At 56.6% G+C, this 20,797-nt stretch overlaps 1 pseudogene; it reads left to right on the top strand.

The window, feature by feature from the left end:
- Positions 1-9,760: 9,760 nt before the first annotated feature.
- Positions 9,761-15,893, top strand: LOC115638362 (annotated as a pseudogene).
- The last annotated feature ends 4,904 nt before the right edge of the window (positions 15,894-20,797 follow it).

The raw sequence follows: 20,797 nt of genomic DNA, 5'->3' as shown, positions 1-20,797 counted from the left end.
GGCCTTCACCTCCTGAAGTACGCACTGGGGAGTACGAGGTCTGGAGAGTCCCATGCGCTGAGCGAGCATCAGGGGATCCAGCCACTCTCCCCAGTCTTAGTCTAGGAGGTCTCCGACCCTGGTGACGCCGGCAAGACCAGCCTCTGGCGCACCGTGGGGGACTCTGCCACCTGCACACGAAGCTGGGGATTGTGTAGCAGGGGCTCCGCGAGGAAGTCAACCCCCACGGTGGCCGCCATGGACCTGGTCATTGAAAAGAGCTTCCAGGTCCGGAGGAGGTCTTGGTAGAAGACCGGCAGCTCAGAGAGGTCTCACGGAAGACCTCTCGGATGGACGTAAAAGAGCTGCCGGTCGTATCGGAGCCCTCGGAAGCGGCGGAGGAAGGCGTGCGCCAATACGCTCCATGCCGGACTACCCGCACCAAACAGGAGCCTCTGCAGGGCCTGGAGGCGAAAGACATGGACCTGAGTACGTAAGCACTTCAGGCCCTGCCCCCCTCCTCCAGGGGCAGGTGGAGGACCCCTGCAGAGACCCAGTGCGTCCCTGGCCAAAAGAACTCCAGTATCACCATCCGGAGGTTGGCCAGGAAATACTGGGCCGGGACCAGGGTGTTGAGCCGGTACCAGAGCATGGACAGGACCAGTTGATTAAGCACCAGTGCCCTCCTCCGAAGGGAGAGGCACCGGAGTAGTCCTGTCCATTTCCGGAGCCGCTCCATCACCCTGCCCTGCAAATCTTGCCAGTTGTCCGGCGGAGACGGATGCGTGGCAGAAAGGTAAATGCTGAGATAGAGCAGCGGACCCGCGCTCCACCGGATGGCCTGAAGCGTGGGTGGGAGGGAGCTCGCCTGCCACCCGTCCCTGACCACCAGGCCAGAGCTCTTGACCCAGTTGACCCGGGCAGAGAAGGCCGCCGAGTACACAGCCTGGCAAACCTCCACCCATGCCAAGTCGCCCGGGTCCTGGACCAAGAGGAGCACATCGTCAGCGTATGCGGAGAGGACCAGCCGCAGCCGCAGCTCCCGAAGCACCAACCCCGTCTACCTCTTGCGGAGGAGACAGAGGAAGGGCTCGATTGCCAGAGCGTACAGCTGGCCCGAGAGGGGGCACCCCTGTTGCACTCCCAACCCAAAGCTGACCGGCTTGGTCAGGGTCCAGTTGAGCCTGACCAGACACTCCGCAGAAGCGTACAGCACCTGGAGAAAACCCAACAACAGGGGTCCGAAGCTGAATGCTCACAGAGTGCCCAGGAGATACCCGTGATCCATTCGGTCGAACGCCTTCTCCTGATCCAGGGACAAGAAGGTGAACGACAGACCATCCCTATACCCCAATTCCAGAAGGTCCCGGACCAGATACAAGTTATCAAAGATGGTGCGGTCCGGGATGGTGCAGGTCTGGTCTGGATGGACCACGTCCGCCAGCACGGACCCTAGCCGCATCGAGATGGCCTTCGCAACAATTTTGTAGTCCGTGCTGAGGAGCGAGACGGGACGCCAATTCCATAAGTCGCGGAGGTCCCCCCTCTTCGGCAATAAGGCCAGCACGGCTCGCCTGCATGAGAGAGGAAGGACCCCACCCTGCAAAGACTCGGCCCAGACGGTGACCAGGTCTGGGCCGAGGACGTCCACGGTCAGCCCGTCCAAGCCCGGAGACTTATTGGTGGGCATGCGACGGAGGGCTTCCGAGAACTCGGCCAGAGTGAGAGGCAGCTCTAGCCGGTCCCAGTCGCTCGTGCTGACCATCGGGAGCCCGTCCCAGAGCACTCTGCAAGCGTTAGGATCGGTCGGATCCAGGGAGAAATGAGTGGCGTAGAAGGCCCTGGCCCTCTGGCACATCTCCGCTGGATCCGTGAGGGGGGTGCCGTCCTCCACCAGGAGGCAGGTGACATGCTTCTTGGCCCTCCTCCTTTTCTCCAGGGCGTAGAAGAAGCGGGAGCCGCGATCCATCTCCTGAAGGAGGTGGATGCGGGATCGAACAAAAGCACCCCGGGCCCGATGGTCTTCGAGGGCCAGGAGCTCTTCCCGCTTCTCCCGGCACACTCCACAGAGGGATGGATCTTCGGGGCTGGCAGCCAGACACCTCTCCAGCTCCAAGACCTCCCGCTTCAACTGCCCTATCGCCGCATCCCTCCGTCCACTGGCACCCCGAGTGTAGTCACGGCAGAAGAGCCGGGAGTGCACCTTCCCCAGATCCCACCACCGCCGCGCCGAGGAAAAGGCGCGCCTCTGCCCTCACCAGGCCAGCCAGAACTCCCGGAAGGACGCCACGAAGCCCACATCCTCCAGCAAACTATTATTAAAGTGCCAATAGGTCGGCCCCGGCCTCTACGCGCAGAGAGAGGCCGTCACGGTGGCAAGGTGGTGATCCGAAAAGGGGGCCGGCCGAACGCTGGAGGAGTGGGCCCGTGAAAGGTGGAAACGTGACAGGTAAATACGGTCCAGCCGGGAGTGGCGCGACTGATGGGCCTCCACCCGGACGAAGGTGAACGTCGAGATGTCGTCCGGGTGGTGGTCGCGCCAGACGTCCACCAGGGAGTGGCGTTCGACGATCTCCCGGAGGACGTCTGCGGCGGCCGGGCACTGCTCGGTCCTCGAGCGGTCCCATTCCTCGAGGGTGGTGTTAAAGTCCCTTCCCAGGACCAGGCACTCACGAGGATCCAGGGAGCCGAGGAAGGCGGACGCCTGCTGATAAAAACATAGCCTCTCCGGGCCCGATGTCGGGGCATAAACATTGATGAGATTAACCACAAGCCCCTCCATGCAGACCTGGAGGTGCAGCAGGCGACCCGGCACATCCTCGGCGACCCCCAGCACCTCGGGCTGTAGGTCGGGGTAGAACAGGGTCGCCACTCCAGCCGCGCAGACCGAGAAGTGGCTAAAGTAGGCCTCATCCCCCCACTCCAGCCGCCAGCTAGCTTCAGCGGCCGGATCCGTATGGGTCTCCTGCAGGAAAACCACAGAGTACCCCCCCCTCCCGGAGGAAGGAGAGCATCTGGCTCCTGCGGAGACCCATCCTACAGCCCCGGGTGTTTAAGGTGGCAAAGACGATTGGCACCATGAGGAGGGCTGGGGGGGCTCCTCGCCGGCAGACATGCCCATGGCCTCCGGCAGGCCGCGCAGCAATCCGTGACCTACCCCGAAGGTGAGTAAGGAGTCATGGAAGACACGGACCCGCCGGTAGGCCACGGTGGCCTGCTTCCCATCCTCTTACCCTCCCCGAGAAGGGCCCTCGTGGCCCGGAGGACCTGATGGAAATCCCCCCACCGCTGGAGCGCAAGATGGACTTTGTTCCGGGAGCCACGGACGTCCTCAAGGAACTCCCGCAGCTCCTCCCTCAGCGCATGGGGGGGTGGGGTCACTGATCGATGACTGGCCCCCAGTGGGGCCCCCGTCACAGCCCCGTGGCCCACCGAGGCGGGTAGGCAGGGGGCAGATCCCCAACGTGGCAGCAGATGGGCCGACGCCACACGACCCGCCCCGCTCCCAGATTCTAGAAGGGGCGGTGGAAGGAGAACAGCAGCCCCTGGGGGGTCAGGACAGGAAGAAACTAATGAAGCCACTCCCTGGGAGGTAGTCCCAGGGGCGGCACTGGCATCACAGGAGGTGGGGGGGACAAGGACAGGGCTAACGGGAGTAGGGCGGGGATCAGGGAGAGAAGTCGGAAAGGAGGTAGAGGCAGGATCCGGAGCCCCTATATTTGAGCCACCGGAAGGTGGCTCCTCCTGGCCAGGCTCAGGGATCTGGAAAGTGGGAAGGGGACCCCTAACGATGCTGGGCTCAGCCACTGTGGCACGTGCAGCAGCCTCGGCATCCAGAGAGAGATGGTGGTCAATGGGGTCCCCGCTGAGGAAGGAGGGCGGGTCCTCCACACCCAAGAGGGACACCCCCTGGGAAGTGGGTCTCGGCAGCGGGGCACTGGCCGTCGCCCCAAGGGGCTCGGCGGCTGTCAACAGAGTGCCACCCACAGCCAGGTCGATAGAACATTCCAGGGGACCCTCAGAGGTGGGAGCAGAAACAGCGGGTAGGGGAAGGGAACCCGGGGACAGGGGGGATGTAGTGAGATCGCCCAGATCGAGGCCCGCCGGCAGAGGGTCGTCCTCCCCCTGCGTGACCGGGGTCAAACCCAGGGCCTCGATCTCCTCGTAGATGGGAGAGAGATCACCATCCACCACCCCATGGCCCTCCCCGCCAGCACCCGGGGCGATACCCACCGCGGCGCTCTCAGAGGCGTCAAGTGGGAAGGGGGCGAGAGAGGCTCCCTCGGGGGCTTCCACGGGAAGGGACCCCGGAAGAAGGGCAGTGTCACCTTCCGGTGCTGCCATGGCATCCCCAGCCGGCACCACAAACTGGGAGTCATCAGGGGACAAGGCGGAAGACTCGACATCAGCGCCCCCCTTCCTGCTCTTCCGGGGGGCCTCCGAATCCAAAGGATGTAAGGAAACTCGAGCCTTCCGCTTGCCCTGCTTCCTCTGCACTAAGGGCCAGCCCTCCATGGCATCATCCGGGGGGCTGGCTAACAGGGGTCGGCTCAGGGGGCAAGGGCAATGGCTCAGGGACTCGGGGAGGCAGTGGTGGGACAGCAGAAACCGGGGAGGATTCCCCCTGGGACGAGCCCTCTCCCACGTCTGGCGGTAGCCCCGCCACACCCTCCTCCACAGAGGTGGACCGAGAAGGAGGAGGAGGGGCAGCTTTGGGTGCTGGGCAGCCAGGGGGACCGGCGATGACAGGGCCGGCGCCTTGCCAGGGCTCGGGGGTCCCGGACGCTCCTCCGTGCTGGGCCAAGGGACAGTCCCTCCGGACGTGCCCCATCACCCGGCAGAGGTAGCACCGGGCCTCCCCCATAGAGTAATGCACCCGGTAGTGGGCTCCCTGGTAAGGGACCAGAAAGGACCCCTCGAGCACCTCTCCGCCACGCGCCACCGGCGGCAGTTGAAGCTGCACTTGCCGGCGGAACGAGAGAACATGACGGAGGGTGGGGTCCTTGCAGCCCAAAGGAAGAGGGCTGATGACGGAGATGGGGCATCCCAGGGCAGAAAGGGCGGGCAGCAGGGTGGCATTGGGGAGGAAGGGAGGGACGGAGGTCAAGATTAAATGGACCTCCAGGTCTTCCAACGGCTCCACGGGGATGAACACGCCCCCCACCGCCAGGCCTGTCTCTATCGCCTCCTGGGCGGCGGCCTCCGATGCCAGGAAGAAGACCACCTTCCAGTACTTTTTGGAGGCTGCCACGATGGCTGTGGGCCCCACCACCCTCGCCAACGCCCGCACGTAATCTCTAGGTGGGGCGAGGCGGGCACCAGGAGGCAACGGACGCCGTGCTTCCTAGTCAAAGTGGGAAAGGGGCCCCAGCTGCTGTAGATGTTGGCGGAAGCGGTGGTCGGAGGAGCAGTGGCAGGCGGGGGGGCCGCCGCCAATTGGGCATACACCCTGGGGGCCGGGGGAGGGACACCTGCAGAGCTGGTGGAGGGAATAGCGGGGAGGGATGCTGCAGCTGGTGGCGGGGCCGTGGCAGCGGGGGTAGTCCCTGCCATGGAGGGCCCAGGTTTTTTAGCAGGACCCTTACCCTTCTTTCTTCCCTGACCTTTCCCGTCAGCTGGGGGACACCCCCCGAATCAGAAGGGGCGAGGGACATGGCAGCAGCGGAGGGCTCCCTGGTACTTGCCGCTGCTGGTGCCCCAGCGGTGGCGGTAGCAGGTGGAGCGGCAGCGGTGGTCCAGGTAGAGGCTTGGAGAATGGATGTGGGGGCAGGTGGAGGAGGGGCAGTGGGTCTCCCCCGCCATGTCTCCCGCCATAACGAGAGCGGAGAGCAGGACAAACAGCGACGAGAGGGGAGGGGAGGGAGAGGAGGCAACCACTCCTCCCCGCCAGGCTGCAGGCAGGGGAGGAGGGTGCCAGAAGAGGAGGGCTAAAGGGGCGTAAGGAGCTATCAAGGGCTTAGGGGCAGGAGGGTGTCAGTCACCGACTCAGAGGGCAAGTCTGGCTCCTCTAGCTGCCCTAGGGGATCGGGGGTGAAAGCAGCATAAGGGAGTGCAATGAACAAGGGTAAAATCAAACAGGGGAGGGGCACAAGTGCATGGGAGGGGGCATGGGCGCACGAGGGGAGGGCCTAATCAGGGCTAGGGGGGACCATGGGGTGGGGGGGAAGTCAAGCTGGGAATGGGGTGGAGAGACCAAAAGGACTAGCAACAAGGCTGGAGCAGGACAATCAGGACTGCAGAGGGAAACGGACGAGGCAGACAATCAGTGCAAAGGAGAGAGGGTCAGTCCAGGCAGCGGGGGTGGGGGGTATAGCGCGCCCTTGAGCGCTTGTGCAAAAAGTCAAGGTTTGGCTGGTTGCTGCTGCAGGCCCAAACAATAGAAATGGGCGCGGCAAGTCAAGTGAGCACTTCAGTCCCAGAGGCAGGAGGTCGAGGCAGATGGAAAACAGCCAGCGTGGGTGGTGGAGTAGGCAACTATGGTGGTGGGGGTAAAGGGGGACACGGATAGACCGGGGGCAGGCTCTGCACCACACCCCCAGTGTCCCCACAAACAAAGTCCAAACCCCCACCACAAGAGCACAGTTTGAAAAATACTCAGTCCATAAGCGCCCCCACCACAGTGGTCTTCAGGGTCTCTATGTGTTCCCCAGCAGCAGGTGGTCCTCTTCTCCTCCTCCTCAGGGCTCCAGCAGCTCCCTAGCAGCAAACAAGGCAGCTCCAGGTCGTGGTCTGGTGGCCAGGCAGGAGGGACCCTGCTCAGATGATAATGGTGGTGGTGGTGGTGTCCTCAGTAACAAGGGCTGGAGCTGGGGTCTCCCACTCCCCTCCTCTGGGGAGCAGGCCAGTAGCTCCCCCTCCCAAAGGGCTGTAGTTGGAGTAACAGCAGCAACTAGTGGTGGAGGGGGGATCTACTACCCAGCCAGAAGCAGATAGCAGAGAAAGGGGGTGGGTGGTGGTGTCTAGTCCAGCCAGGAGAGCAGCTGGAGCAGTAACAGCAGCAACAGTGAGGGCTCAGTGCCCAGCAGGAACAGCAGCAGCAGCCCTTTCCTTCCTTCCCTCTATGGCAGAGGAATCGAAGGGAGCTATACTGGCCATTGGCTAAGCAGTTTTCTGTTCCCTGAGTGACCAAAGCAGGGGCTGCGCCAGGCTAATGAGAACACCTGACTCCAATTAACCTGCTAAGAGTCAGGTGAGGCTGTTAAGCACCTGACTCTAATTAAGGCCCCTCTGGTGCTATAAAAGGGCTCACTCCAGTCAGGCCAAAGGGAGCTAGAGGGGAGGAAATGTGTGAAAAGGGAAGTGTATGCAAGGAGCTGAGAGTGAGAAGACATATTGCTAGAAGCCTGAGGAGGACAAGCATTATCAGACACAGGGAGGAAGGTCCTGTGGTGAGGATAGAGAAGGTGTTTGGAGGAGGCCATGGGGAAGTAGCCCAGGGAGGTGTAGCTGTCATGCAGCTGTCCCAGGAGGCATTCTAGAAAGCTCCAGTCCACAGGGCCCTGGGCTGGAACCCGGAGTAGAGAGCAGGCCTGGGTTCCCCCCAAAACTCCTAACTCCTGATCAAACACAGGAGGACTTGACCTGGACTGTGCCTTCTACCAGAGGGGAAGGTCTCTGGGCTGTTTCCCGACCCACATGGTGAATCTGTGAGGCAAGCAAATCCATCAATAAGCGTAGGGACCCACCAAGGTGGAGAAGGAATTTTGTCACATTAGATTAGAGAAGAGGATGTAGAGGGGGGACCTGAGAACAGCCTTTCAATAGTTGAAGGGCTGTTGTAAAGAGGATGAGGATCAATGGTTCTCCATGTCTGCTGAGGGTAGGACAAGAAGTGATGGGTTAATCTGCAGCAAGGGAGATTGAGGTTAGTTTTTAGGAAAAACTTTCTAACCCTAAATGGAGTTAATCTGGAATAGAATCCCAAGGGACGCTGTGGAATTAACGTCACTGGAGGTTTTTAAAACCAGGTTGGAGAAATGCCTGTCAGGGATGGTCTTGGTTGACGTGGTCCTGCCTCAGAACAAGGGGCTGGACCAGGTGACCTCTCGAGGTCCTGTCCAGCCTGATATTTCTATGATTCTGGTCCAGTGGTTCTCAAACTGGTCCACTTCTTGTTCAGGGAAAGCCCCTGGCTGGCCGGGCCGGTTTGTTTACGTGCCACATCCGCAGGTTCATCCAATCGCGACTCACACTGTGGGAAGCGGTGCAGGCTGAGGGATATGCCAGCCACTGCATCTTGATGTAAAGAGACACACTTACCTTCGAAAAGCTTATCAGAAATAGCATCCTGAAAAACCAGGACCTGGACTGGGGTACCCTCCATCACCTCTTTCTCTGTCCCTGAGAAGTCAGCTGTGTGACTGCTCCCCTCCAGGAGCTGCCATCTTTGGCACGCAAGCCAATTTTGCCTGGCACGCAGCTGCCAGCTGGGGTCCCGGCTGCCGGCCCCACTCAGCGCACTGCTGGCTGAGTGAACGGAACCTCAGGCCAGCAGGAGGCTGAGCAGAACCCCAGACCGGTGGCAGGCATGCCACCGGCTTCCCCCTCACCACACTTGGGTTCTGCAGTTCCTGAAGTGTGAGCAACCAGGGTGCAGGGCCCTGAGCCTGCTGCAGGAGGGGCAGCGACTCACACTCCTGGGAGCCGCAGAGCCCTAGCATGGCAAGGAGGGAGCCAGGGGGTGCGCGGAGACTGCTGCCCGCATGCATCCACTGCAGGAGCCCCCTGGGAGGGGCACCAGGCCACAGCCTGGGCAGGCACGCTCCTTGGCTCTCCCCTCACCACGCTTGGGTTCTGCGGCTCCTGGGAGTGTGAGCCACCGCTGCTGCCTCTCCCGCAGCTCTCCCGCCACCCCCCGCTGCCTCAGCACTCCGTGGGAGAGGGGCTGTGCATGCAGCAGCCCGGCAGCATTTTGCCTCCACGTAGAGTCAGTGTCTGACTGGCATGGGCTTGGTAAGGGGAGTCCCGGAGGGCAGTCTGGGAGCAGGGGGAGGGTTGGATGGGTTGGGAGTTCTGGGGGTCCTGTCAGGGGGTGTGGAGTAGTTGGATGGGGCGTGGGAGTCCCCGGGGGTGTGGATGAGGGTTAGGGCAGTCAGGGGACAGGTAGGCTTCTAGGGGGAAGTTAGGGTGGGAGGTGTCTCAGGAGGGGGCAGTCAGGGGACAAGGAGCAGGGGGGGTTGGGAAGTGGGAGGGAGTGGATGAGGGTGGAGCTAGGGCAGGGCTCTCCCCTCTTTTTGATTGGTGAAATATGGTAACCCTAGGCAAGGGGGGAGCCAGGGAGGTACATGGGGGCTGGTGCCCACATACATCCACTGAAGCCTGCAGGAGCCCCCAGGGGGGTGCCGGGCCGCAGCCTGGGCAGGAGGGGTGGGAGGGCACAGCTGCTCCCCGCTAGCGGCACTGTTGCCTTGGCAAGGCTGCTGCCCCCCTGCACTGCGCCGGCTCCTCCATGGCTGGGGCTCGCAGCTGCCGTAAGCGGGATGCTCTGGCTCTCCGGTGCCCCTGGAAGGCGGCTCCTCCCTGCCGAGCTGCTTCAGCGGCCCAAGCCCGGCAAAGCCAGAGAGTGGATTCGGGGTGGGGGCTGCCGGGGTGGCGTGGGCAGGGGTGGGAGCTGCCGGGGTGGGGTGTGGCTGGCTGTGGTTGGAAACTGAGACACCTGAGCCCTGCATTCAGATGAGTGTGTGTGACTCTGAGGTTTCCTGCCCCCCTGATCTCCTCCAAGCTGAGTCTATAAAGCCTTGAGACCTGAGGCAGATTCACCATCCCTGCACTGATGTCAAACATGTGGGTCCAGTTCTTGCTCCTGCCCCCCATGGCCTTTCTCCTGCCCCCCAGGGCTTGGGCTGGTGAGTACGGTTGGGATTGCAGGACCCTGGGAATTTGATGTGAATGGGGGGAGTCTCAGGAATTGGTTTCAGTGGGTGGTATCTAGGGGCCTGTGACAGACTGTACCCTATGTTCACCTCTTGTCCAGGACTATGATACATTTTATAGAAAGCATGCCTTGTGAGGTGGTATCTCATAATTTGCTGATCATTATTTTCCTGGTAAAATATTTGTGGCATTTAAAGTTCTGGGATTCTACTTTATGATGTTACTAAGACATGTTCCAAATCTGGAGAGCCACCAAAAACCAGTTCTCCAGAGACAAAACATCAACCAACACCTCAGTCAAGTGTCAATGTAATCAAATGGACCATCACCTGGCTAAGTGACAATTCTTAGGCAAGAAAGTGGACATGGGTGAAAAATTTACATCTTGATGACCAAACAGTTTGGGGTGCCCCTGCCCAGAGACTGTTTCCTGAACCTCAGCTGGAGATGATTCTCGAAAAAGAGAGAGAACTATAAGAAGGGGGAGCAGATGCTTCAAATGATGTCTCCCTTTCTCTCTACCCACGGAATTCACAACACCGGAAGTACAAAGGAAGCAGCATTGGACTGGGAGATGGATCCTGACTGAAGGAAATTCAGCCAATAAGTTTGCAGAAACACGTGCTGAGAGAGGCCTCAGAAGGCATACTTTGTATGAAATTTATCACTGTCCTGTAGTAGGGGTGAACACAGTGGTGCAGACTGTCACAGGGGATCAAGGTGTGTTGTCTCACCTGGCATCGATACTAATCAGTGTTAGCCTCAGCCTAGGTAAGGAAGAGCAGGGGAAGGGCAAAAATAATCCCTTGGAACAGTGACAGGAGCACCAAGCTGTCCTCAAGAGGAAAGAGCAGATGTCCCATTCCCCACCCCCTGATCCAGCCAGTCCCCTTCTAGGGGCCGTCTGGCCTAATCTGGGGCAACGTTGGTCCCCAGTGCTGTTAACTTCAGGCAGTGCAATTACTGACCCATTCCTGGTGAGTTTGGCACCAATTCTTCACCGAGCAAGATCAGAGCTTTAGATTTACCCTCCATCCTCACAGGATGTCCAGTCTGCAGGACAGCGGAGAGGGAGCAGGGTTGCAGGCACAGGGATCCCCCAGGGAGATCATCATAGGGGGTGGGTTTTGGCTCTGGAGACTCCCCTTCACGACTGGGAGCTTCGCCTCAGCCATGCCAAGGGAAATGATGGGTCTCTTTATATGAACCTGGTCTCACCACAGGGGAGATCATCGGGGGACACGAAGCCCAGCCCCACTCCAGGCTCTACATGGCCTATCTGGAAATACAACATGAAGACACGAAGTTTCGCTGCGGAGGCTTCCTGGGGTTGGAGAACTTCATGCTGACGGCCGCTCACTGCAATGGAGAGTAAGTGCCTCTGTGCTGGGGATGTCGGGGCAGATTGTGGTTAGCGGCTGATGGGGAAGCCAGGAACTCTGGCGCCGTCGTAGGTTGCAGGGAAGGAGAAATTAATGTGACAGGCTGGGAAAGCAGAGCCCAGGGGTCTGATCTGCTTACGGGGCATCAGTGTGTCTCTAGGGCAGGGGCTAACTTTTTGCCTGAGGGCCTCATCGGGTTTCTGATATTATATGGAAGGCAGGTTAGGGGAGGCTGTGCCTCCCCAAACAGCCAGGCATAGCCCGGCCCCATCCCCTATCCGACCCCTATCCCTGATGATCCCTGCCCCTGGGGACACCTGCCCCATCCAACCACCCCTTCTCCCTGATCACTCCCAGACCCTGCTGCTCCTAACTGCCCCCTGCTGCCCCTGCTTGCTGACTGCCCCCCTGGGACCCTGTCCCATCCATCCCCCCTGCTCCCTGTCCGACCCTGGAACCCCCTCCCCTGACTGCCCTCTGCCATCCTATCCAACCCCCTCTCTCCTTCCTGACTGCCACCCCAGGACCCCTGCCCTCATTCAAGCCCACTGTTCCCTGCCCTCTGATCGCCCTGACCCCTATCCACACCCCTGCCCCATCCAAACCCTGTTTCCTGCCCCTTCACTCCCCCTGCTCTCTGTCCCCTGACCACCCCCAGAACTCCCATCTCTGGTTGACCCCGCTGCTCCATCCAATCCCTCCTCTCCTTCCTGACTGCCCCTCTGGGGACCCCTTCTCCATCCAACTACCCTTCTCCCTGACTGCCCCCAGAATCCCCATCCCGACTGTCCCCCACCACCCCATTCAATCCCCCTTCTCCTTCCTGACTGCCCCCCAGACCGTGTTCCCATTCAACCTCACTGTTCTATGCACTCTGACCACCCCGACCCCTATGCATACCCCCACCCCGACTACCCCCCTAAACTCCCCTGCCCTCTATCCAACCCCCTCCTCCAGTCCCTGCCTCCTTACTGTGCTTCCTGGAGAACCACTGGCTCCAGCCACTCCACTGCGCTGCCCAGAGCAGCAGGACAGGCAGCCACACTGCCTGGATAGAGCCAGCCATGCCACCACACAGCACAGAGCACCAGGTCAGGCCGTGGCTCTGCATCTGTGCTGCCCGGCAAAAGCTCGTAGCCCTCCCGCCCAGAGCACTGCGCCAGCGGCACAGCATGCTGAGGCTGTGGGAAAGGGGGAACAGCAGGAGAGAGGATGGGGGCTACCCTCCCAGGCCAGGAGCTCAGGGGCTGGGCAGGAGGGGCCCATGAACTCCACGGGCCATAGTTTGCCCACCTCTGCTCCGGGGGCCTCTACAAACCATCATCCAGATCCGGTCCTGGGTAAATCAGTGGAGCTACAATCAGTGACGTGAACGGGTGTCTGGCCCAGATTGAGGCAGGGAGAGACTCACAGCCCCAGGACAGCTCTGCAGGACTCTGATCTGGGGGCAGCTGGGCATGCACACCTGTCTGGATCTAGCCAGGGAGGGGTCACTGGGGTGCAGAGTAGCTCAGGGCTGCTCAGAGGATTCAGAGGGCCTGGGGCAAAGCAATTTTGGGGGCCCTTCCATAAAAAAAAGTTGGTATACTATAGAATACTATAGTCTTGTGGGCAGTGGCGTAGCCCGGTTCTAACATCGGGGGGGAGCGAACACATAAAAAAGGTACCACCCAACATATCAAATTACTAATTACATCCACTCCCTCCCACTTCCTGCCCCCTTCAGAATCCCCAACACCCTCCCGCTCCTTGTCCCCTGACTGCCGTCTCCTGGGATCCCATCCCTAACTGCCCCCTTAGAACCCTACCTCCTACCTGTCCCCTGCCCCTTATCCACACCCCTGCCCCCAGACAGACTGTCTACACACCTATCCAACCACTCCCTCCCATGCACAGCTCCTCCCATTGAGGGTACATGAGCGGCTGCTTCTGCCCTAGCACCTGTATTTAGTATTTAGCCAGACGCCTTTGCGAGCAGGCAGAGGGATACTGCTATCAAAGGAAGCGCTTGATTTTTAGAGTCTGATCCAAACAGACCCAGCAGAGAACCCAACAATAGCTCTGCCTCTGCCATCCCAGCACAGAGCCCATAAAGAAGAGAGGCAGAGACATGCTTAATCCAGTGCATGGGGTGGAGAGGGAGTACAGACAAGGGACGGGGCATGGAGAAAAACCACAGAGATGGAGAGAAAAAGAAAGTGAGGAAGGAGGAGAAGCCAGGAGGCTGCGTCTCTGGAGGGAAGGCCTGGGGGAGGAGCGTTCGGATGCAGCATGTTAAGGAGACCCTTGCAAACACAAGGGAAAGAAGCAGGGAAGGGATTGCAGAGGACAAGCTGGGCTATTCACTCAGTCTTCCCTGTGGGGCCCTGTGGCATTGGGTAGCAGGCCCCAGGAAATGAAAAATCTCTTAACCACACAGAATTGTTAACTGCTCCCAAATCGTTTTGTGCCATGGCTGCAAGCTTAGAAGAGCTCAAGCTGTGAGAGGCAGGGACTTCCTCAATACATCTCTCTTGTGCGGTGCCTCAAGCAGGTTTGCATTGTATGACCCAGATGAAAAGCCCAGCAGAGAAAACTTGCAACTTTCCCAGCTCTTTCAGCAGCGGTTGAGGAATAAAATGCATTAATAATACAGCTCAGGCAAGCAGGCTGGGGGCCCTGCAGGCTGCCCGGGCCAGCTGATAGTACTTCCCACTGAAGGCTGCTTTTATATGCTTGTGTTTTGCTGTTGGACAGAGGCCCAGACTTCCTCCCATCTACCTCCCCTTGCTCCCTGACTGCCCCAGCCCCTCTCCACACTCCTAGAAAGTCCCCACCCCCCAAACCATCCAACTCCCCCCCTGCTCCCTGACTGCCCGCCCGGGACTCCCCTTACCACCAGGCACCTCCAGCTGCTGGCTGTCTCTGGAGCCAAAGTTAAACATGTGCCAGCACACAGCCCCTCCCCCACAGCATGCTGAGACAGGGGGGGTCTGGCTGCTGGAGGCCCAATGGGAGCGGCTAAATCAGGCCCCGGTGGCCAATCAGCAGTGCCACACTCTGTGGGGGGGGAAAGAGGAGGGGATAAAAATCGGACCTTTCTATCTTATTACAAATTCCTACTAAGGTGCCACTTTGGGGGAATGTGCTCAGTGGGCGAGCGCCTCCCCCCCTATGATCCCCCCCAAGCTACGCTCCAGCTTGTGGGGGCCCCTGCAAGACCCGGGGCCTGAGGCAAATTGCCCCACTTGCCCCCTACCAGGCGGCCCTGGGTTAGCTGAGAAACAGGGACCGGGAGGACAGTGGGGAGTGTAGGCATTCAGGGAACAGCACAAATGGCTGGGAGAGCCACCAACTGGGACCCCACCATCACTGGGAAGAGGCTTTGTGCTGCAATCTGAGTTATGGGCAAAGTCCCTATGCCCACCTGAGGCAGCCAGTCCCCAACCCTGCGTGCAGTGGTGTAAATTTTTCACCTTGGCAGTGGAGTCTGAGATCTCAGCCTGAGAACCCAGGTTACCCTGTGCCCACAAGATTAGTATTTATGAGTTAGACCCACATGTGCCCATCCCTCACCTCATGTACTCCCCTAAAGCCTCATGTATTGCTCTTGGCTTTTACAACAAGATCACTGTCACTCTGGGAGCCCATAATATTAGTGAACAGGAACAAAGCTAACAGAAAATCCCTGTGCGCCGCCGGATCCCCCACCCGCAATATGACAAGACCTTTAACAATGACATCATGCTGCCCCAGGTATCATCCACTTCCCATCACCCCATCCCCAATCACCTCACACTGCTTCAGAAACCATCTCCATCCCATCACCCCCGCCCCCACTGACCCCATGGTTATGAGTTTTGCTGAGGATGGGATGTCTCCTTGTTCTTGAGTGCAACTCTGACATTGATCTTCATGGTTCTTGTGTCTCAGCTGGCGAAGAGAGCGAAGCTGAATGGAGAAGTGGGTACCATCAACCTGCCCCTTGCCAATGAGAGAGTAGAGCCAGGGACCGTTTGCAGTGTCACCGGCGGGGGCAGCACTAGGACAGAGTGTTTATTGTGCCCAGACACGCTCCAGGAGGCGGATGTGATGGTGATGCCGGATGCCCAGTGTCCGAAGGATCCTTACGGGTCCTATGATATCTATAACCCCTCCACCATGATGTGTGGGGGGGACCCAGCACAGTGTAAAGACTCTTCACAGGTAAATCTGCTCCTGGCTTTGAGCTCCCTTGATAAATGGTTATTATTAATGACGCTGTTTGTGTTGCAGTCAAGCCACAAGTGGCAATTGGAGATCAGGCCCCACGGCATTAGGTACTGTATTAATGAATGGGAAACTAACTGGTCTTCTCTCGGCAGAAGGCAGAGACCAGCTGGACAAGGGAGTGAGAGGGGCACTGAGACCATCTGGGCCATGTGGGGAGTGGGGCAAGCAGAGGCCGGGTGGACATAGGGGGGTGTCACTGAGCTGTGTATCAACAGGAAATGACTCACTGACTGTTCTCCATTTGCTGCTTATTTCATTTCACAGGGCGACTCTGAAGGACCCCTGGTGTGTGAGGAAACAGCCCAGGGCTTCGTCTCCTGAGGGCCTTGCAAAGCTCCTGGGGTATACACAAAGGTCTCCACCTTCATCCCCTGGATAGAGAAGATGATGAGGAAGTTGCAGCCCTGAGCCAAGCCGGGAATTGCAGCACAGGCTGGAGAGGCTCCGCTTCTGTCCTTTGGCTTGGCCCAGATGTAAGCCCCGCATTGCAGAGCGGCTGATCCCCCTCCAGGCTGAGCCCCACCCCCCATTAACTGCCCCAGCCATCATGCCACTCAGGCAGTGCCCAGCCCATGAGCATCAATGAGGGAGCCTAGGGGATTTAGGAGCCAGTTTCAAGGCCAGCTCCTCTCTGCTCCCTTGGGAATCCCAACCCTTAGGCTGCCTCTTCGCTAGGGAAACAACTGGTTTATTTCCCCCAGGGTGATAGACATGAGCCAAATCCTGGGGAAGACCCGGAGGTTTGTATCTCTCCCCTTGTGTCAGCTGGTCAAGTGACTGTTTATGGGAGATCCTCGTTGTTATCTGTCCTTCTAAGCTGGTAGTGGGTACCTGTCCTGCTAAGTTGTGTTAAAACTACAGCCTGCCCTGTCCTCACTGGGCCTTTCCCATGGGTTAGTTCCCTCAGGGTAACCATTTCCCATTCCAAACACACCTGTCCCCCTGGTTGGCACGGCCAGCAGGACGGTAACTCAGTGAAGGCTACTGATCGCCTCCTTCCCACCTCCCCTGCCCTGCCCTGCTGCTCGGCCTGCTGCATTTCGCTTGCTGCTTCCTAGCCAGCAATCAGGGTCGGCACTTCCATTAGGCAACCCTAGGCGGTCACCTAGGGTGCCAGGATTCGGGGGGCAGCATTTTGCGCGCTCCCTACGGGGTGCACAGGAGCTTCCGGTTCCACTCCAGTCACGCCACTGAAGAAGGACTCTCTGCCGATGTGCCACGGAAAACAGCGGCAGGCAATTGAGCAGCTCAATGACTGCCACTGTTGCCTGCGGCATTTTGGCGGAGGGTCCTTCTTTGGTGGCGTGATGAGAGTGGAACTGGAAGCTCCTGTGTGCCCCGTGGGGAGCGCACAAAATGCCGCCCCCCGAATTCTGCTTAGGGTGCCAGAAACCCTGGCACCACTTCTGCCAGCAATGAATAAAAAAGAAGTTACAAACAAAAGTGACTCAGTGACTGAGTGATGAACTCAAGCCATGAAATCCAGAGCAGCTGCTGCATCTGCCAGGGCCAAGAGAGAATTAGCCCCTATGGGGGAAGGTTGGGCTTGTGTTAATGCACTAGGCTGGGAACCAGGACACCTGAGTTCAGTGATTTCATGCAGAATGAGGGTCTGGTGGGTGCCAGTGGGGAATTAACCCCCTCAGGGCTGGAGAGGTCTCCACGGCTGGGACAGAGATGCAGAGGGAAATACAAGGAGAAAAATAACTTGAGCAATCAACTCCAGATTCCAGAGGTCCAACTTCCAGGACAAAAGTGCGAGAGGTTTGAAACAGTTCTAGCCACAAAACAATTGACCTACATCTTCCCATCCCCATCCATCCACAGATCTATCCATCTATCCCCATCTACTGATCTATCGTATTCCCATCTATTCACCAAGTATCAGAGGGGTAGCCGCGTTAGTCTGTATCCACAAAAACAATGAGGAGTCCAGTGGCACCTTAAAGACTAACAGATTTATTTGAGCATAAGCGTCCATGGGTAAAAAACCAACTTCTTCAGATGCATGGAGTGAAAATTACAGGTACAGGCATAATTATATATTGACACATGGAGTTAGTCACACTCACTGCTGCAGAAGTCATGGAGTTTACGGAAAGTCACATAATCTGTGACTTTCATGACCACCATGACAGACATGGAGACCTAACGGTAACCCCCAGACCCTTTTTTGCAGTACTACCACCTAGAGAGTTATTTCCCATTTTGCAGCTGTGCATTTGATTTTTCCTTCCTAAGTGAAGTACTTTGCACTTGTCTTCACTGAATTTCATCTTGGTGATTCCAGACCAATTCTTTAATTTGTCAATTTCATTCTGAAATCTAATGCTGTCCTCCAAAGGGTTTGCAGCCCCTGCCAGCTTGGTATCATCTGCAAAGTTGATAAGTATATTCTCCATTCCTTTATCCAAGTCATTATTGAAAAGATTGCACAGTACCAGATCCAGGACTGACCCCTGTGGGATCCCACTAGAAATGCCCTCCCACAACAGCGCACCATTGAGAACTACTCTTTGAGTATGGTCCTTCAACCCGTCCTCCCTCTACCTGATAGTAATTTAATCTAGAGCACATTTCCCTACTTTCTTATGTAACCCTTCTGCCAGGTGGAGTTGCCAGTAACAAGGACCAAAGTAAAACTATTTCCCCATGCTTATCTTTTCCGCCACCTACAATTCCTTATATCTCCTTGTCAAGTGCTGGAAATGGGCCATTTTCATTACCGCTACAAGCAGTTATTTTTCTCTCCTGCTGACAACAGCTCACCTTAACTGACCACTCTCCTTATAATGTGCATGGTAACACCCATTGTTTCGTGTTCCCTGTGTATATATATATATCTTCTTTCTGTATTTTCCACGACATGCATCCGATGAAGTGACCTGTAGCTCACAAAAGCTTATGCTACAATAAATTTGTTAGTCTCTAAAGTGCCATGAGTACTCCTGTTCTTTTTAGGGGTTCCTTGTCAACAATACAACACAAAAGCGGCTCGAACCCCCACCCATGTACCCCCTGGATGGCTCTCAGAGGCAATACTGCCCCACTCACAAGCACAGAGTCTGAGTGTAGAAAAGAAACTATTAATAAAAGGGTGGAAGTGACCCAGCACTAACTTGGGAAAATGCCACAAGACAGATTCATAAATATAAAACAGTGAGCAAAAGCTCCACCCCAGAGTACGTTGAGCAGTGTCCTTTCACCTCAGGTTCTTAAGTTCAGCAACCAAAAGTCCCATTAACGTGCCCCTCATTTCATTGCATCCCACTCATGGTTGTTCTCCTTGGTCAGGACAGACCCAGAGTTCAGAGGTGCATCTGCAAAGGTCACCTCCCACCTTGGCTGAAGGGGGCAAGACATTGCATTTTGCTCTCAGTTGACAAACCAGTTTTTAACCCATTTCACATGAGCCATGTTGATGTTACAGTTTCTCAATCCGAAAGTCCTGTAGCAGGCTGGCAAATGCCTTCTGTGTCAGGGTTCCCGGGGTGCAACCTGGACTATGGGACTGCTGAGCCCTCTGTCCCACCAACCTGGGCTGCCTCTCACACTGTGATGCTGATGTTTAACTGGAAGCCTCTGAGAGGTCCTGCACTGACACAGCCATCCCCAGGCAGAGACACACCCAGCTGAGGTACATGAATGATCTCCCAGCCACTTTATGAACCATCAATAGGGAGGCTCCAGCCAATTCCCCCCAGCTCCCCAGCCTTACACCCTAGAACTGCACCGTCTTGCACTGGTCAGAAGCCTGGCCAGGGTAAGCTCATAACCTAGTTTGACACCTTTTCAAATGAAAGTGGACAAGTACCAGCCTTTGTAACCTGAACAGATTTCCCAAGCACTTTAGACAAATTCACTGGTAAGGATAAAACATTAAAATAAGATTTTTCGTTACAGAAAGATAGTTGTTAAGTGCTTGTAAGTAACAAGTGTAGAGATCAAAGTTGATTCCTTAAGAAATAAAAATAAATTTGCAGTCTGAGTTCTACAAACTCAAGCAGTGTCTCACCCTCGTGGAAGGTTGTAATGATGCAGTTCTGGTGGGACCCAAATGAAAGTGCCAATTCAGGACAAATTGTTTAAACAGGGCAGTTACAGCCCAAGGCTGGGGTTTTTCCACCTCTAAGGCAAACCAAACCAGCCAGACAAGGAGGACTTTGGTCTCACCCCACCGGCTAACCACAAGTCACAAGCAATTCCCTTAGATACTCCAGTTTCCCAGTATCACCACCTGTGCCACTCGTTATGGGGACGAATGGTTATGAAAACCAATAACCCAATTAAAAAAAAATAGGGTCCTCTCGATCCCAAAGAATCAAGCCCCAGACCCAGGTCAATATACAAATCAGATCTTACCCACAAATCATGCTGTTGCCAATCCTTTAGAATAAAAAATCAAAAGGTTTATTAATAAAAAGAGAAAAGATATAGATGAGAGCTAGAATTTGTTAAAAGGAATCAATCACATACAATAATGGCAAAGTTCTTGGTTCAGGCTTGTAGCAGTGATGGAACAAACTACAGGTTCAAATCATGTCTCTGGAACATGCCCTGCTGGGATGGGTCATTCAATCCTTTGTGTAGAGCTTCCATTTGTAGCAAAGTCCCTCCGGAGGTAAGAAGCAGGACTGAAGACAAGATGGAGATGAGGCATCAGCCTTTTATAGGCTTTTCCAGATGTAAGAACCTCTTTGTTCTTACTGTGGAAAATTACAGCAAAATGGAGTCTGGAGTCACATGGGCAAGTCCCTGCATACTTTGCTGAGTTACAAGGTGTATCTGCCTTCTCTCAATGGGTCAGTTGTGTAGCTGATGGTCCTTAATGGGCCATCAAGCAGGCTAGGCAGAGCTAACACCAACTTGTCTGGGATGTCACCCAGAAGCAGAGCATGTTTGAAGTATAGACAGTATAGAGCCAATATTCATAACTTCAACTACAAAATGACACATGCATACAAACAGCATAATCATAACTAGCAACCCATAACTTGGTCTTAGACACCTTATATGACCCCCTTTACATAAGATTTGGTGCCACTACAGGACTTTGGTTGCAACTCTGTTCTACATGGTCCCAGATTATATCAATAACATCACAAGAGTACAAACAGGTCACAGATCCTCAATACACAGAGTGGGACTGGGACTCTTTTCCTGCCGAGGACCACCCTTCCCCAGTTCAAAGTCTTTGTTTTCCAGACAAAGTTTTCTTGCATGTGTTGAAATTGGGGCCTAGAGGCCAAGTCATGATGTCACTTCCCCTCTTTTACACTTTATTTCCAGCTTGTTGGAAAGATCTTTGCTGT

Source organism: Gopherus evgoodei, chromosome 21, assembly GCF_007399415.2.
Source record: "Gopherus evgoodei ecotype Sinaloan lineage chromosome 21, rGopEvg1_v1.p, whole genome shotgun sequence".
In the NCBI taxonomy this organism is placed as follows: domain Eukaryota; kingdom Metazoa; phylum Chordata; order Testudines; family Testudinidae; genus Gopherus; species Gopherus evgoodei.
Note: the sequence above shows the minus strand (reverse complement) of the source record. Positions and strands in the feature narration are given on the sequence as shown.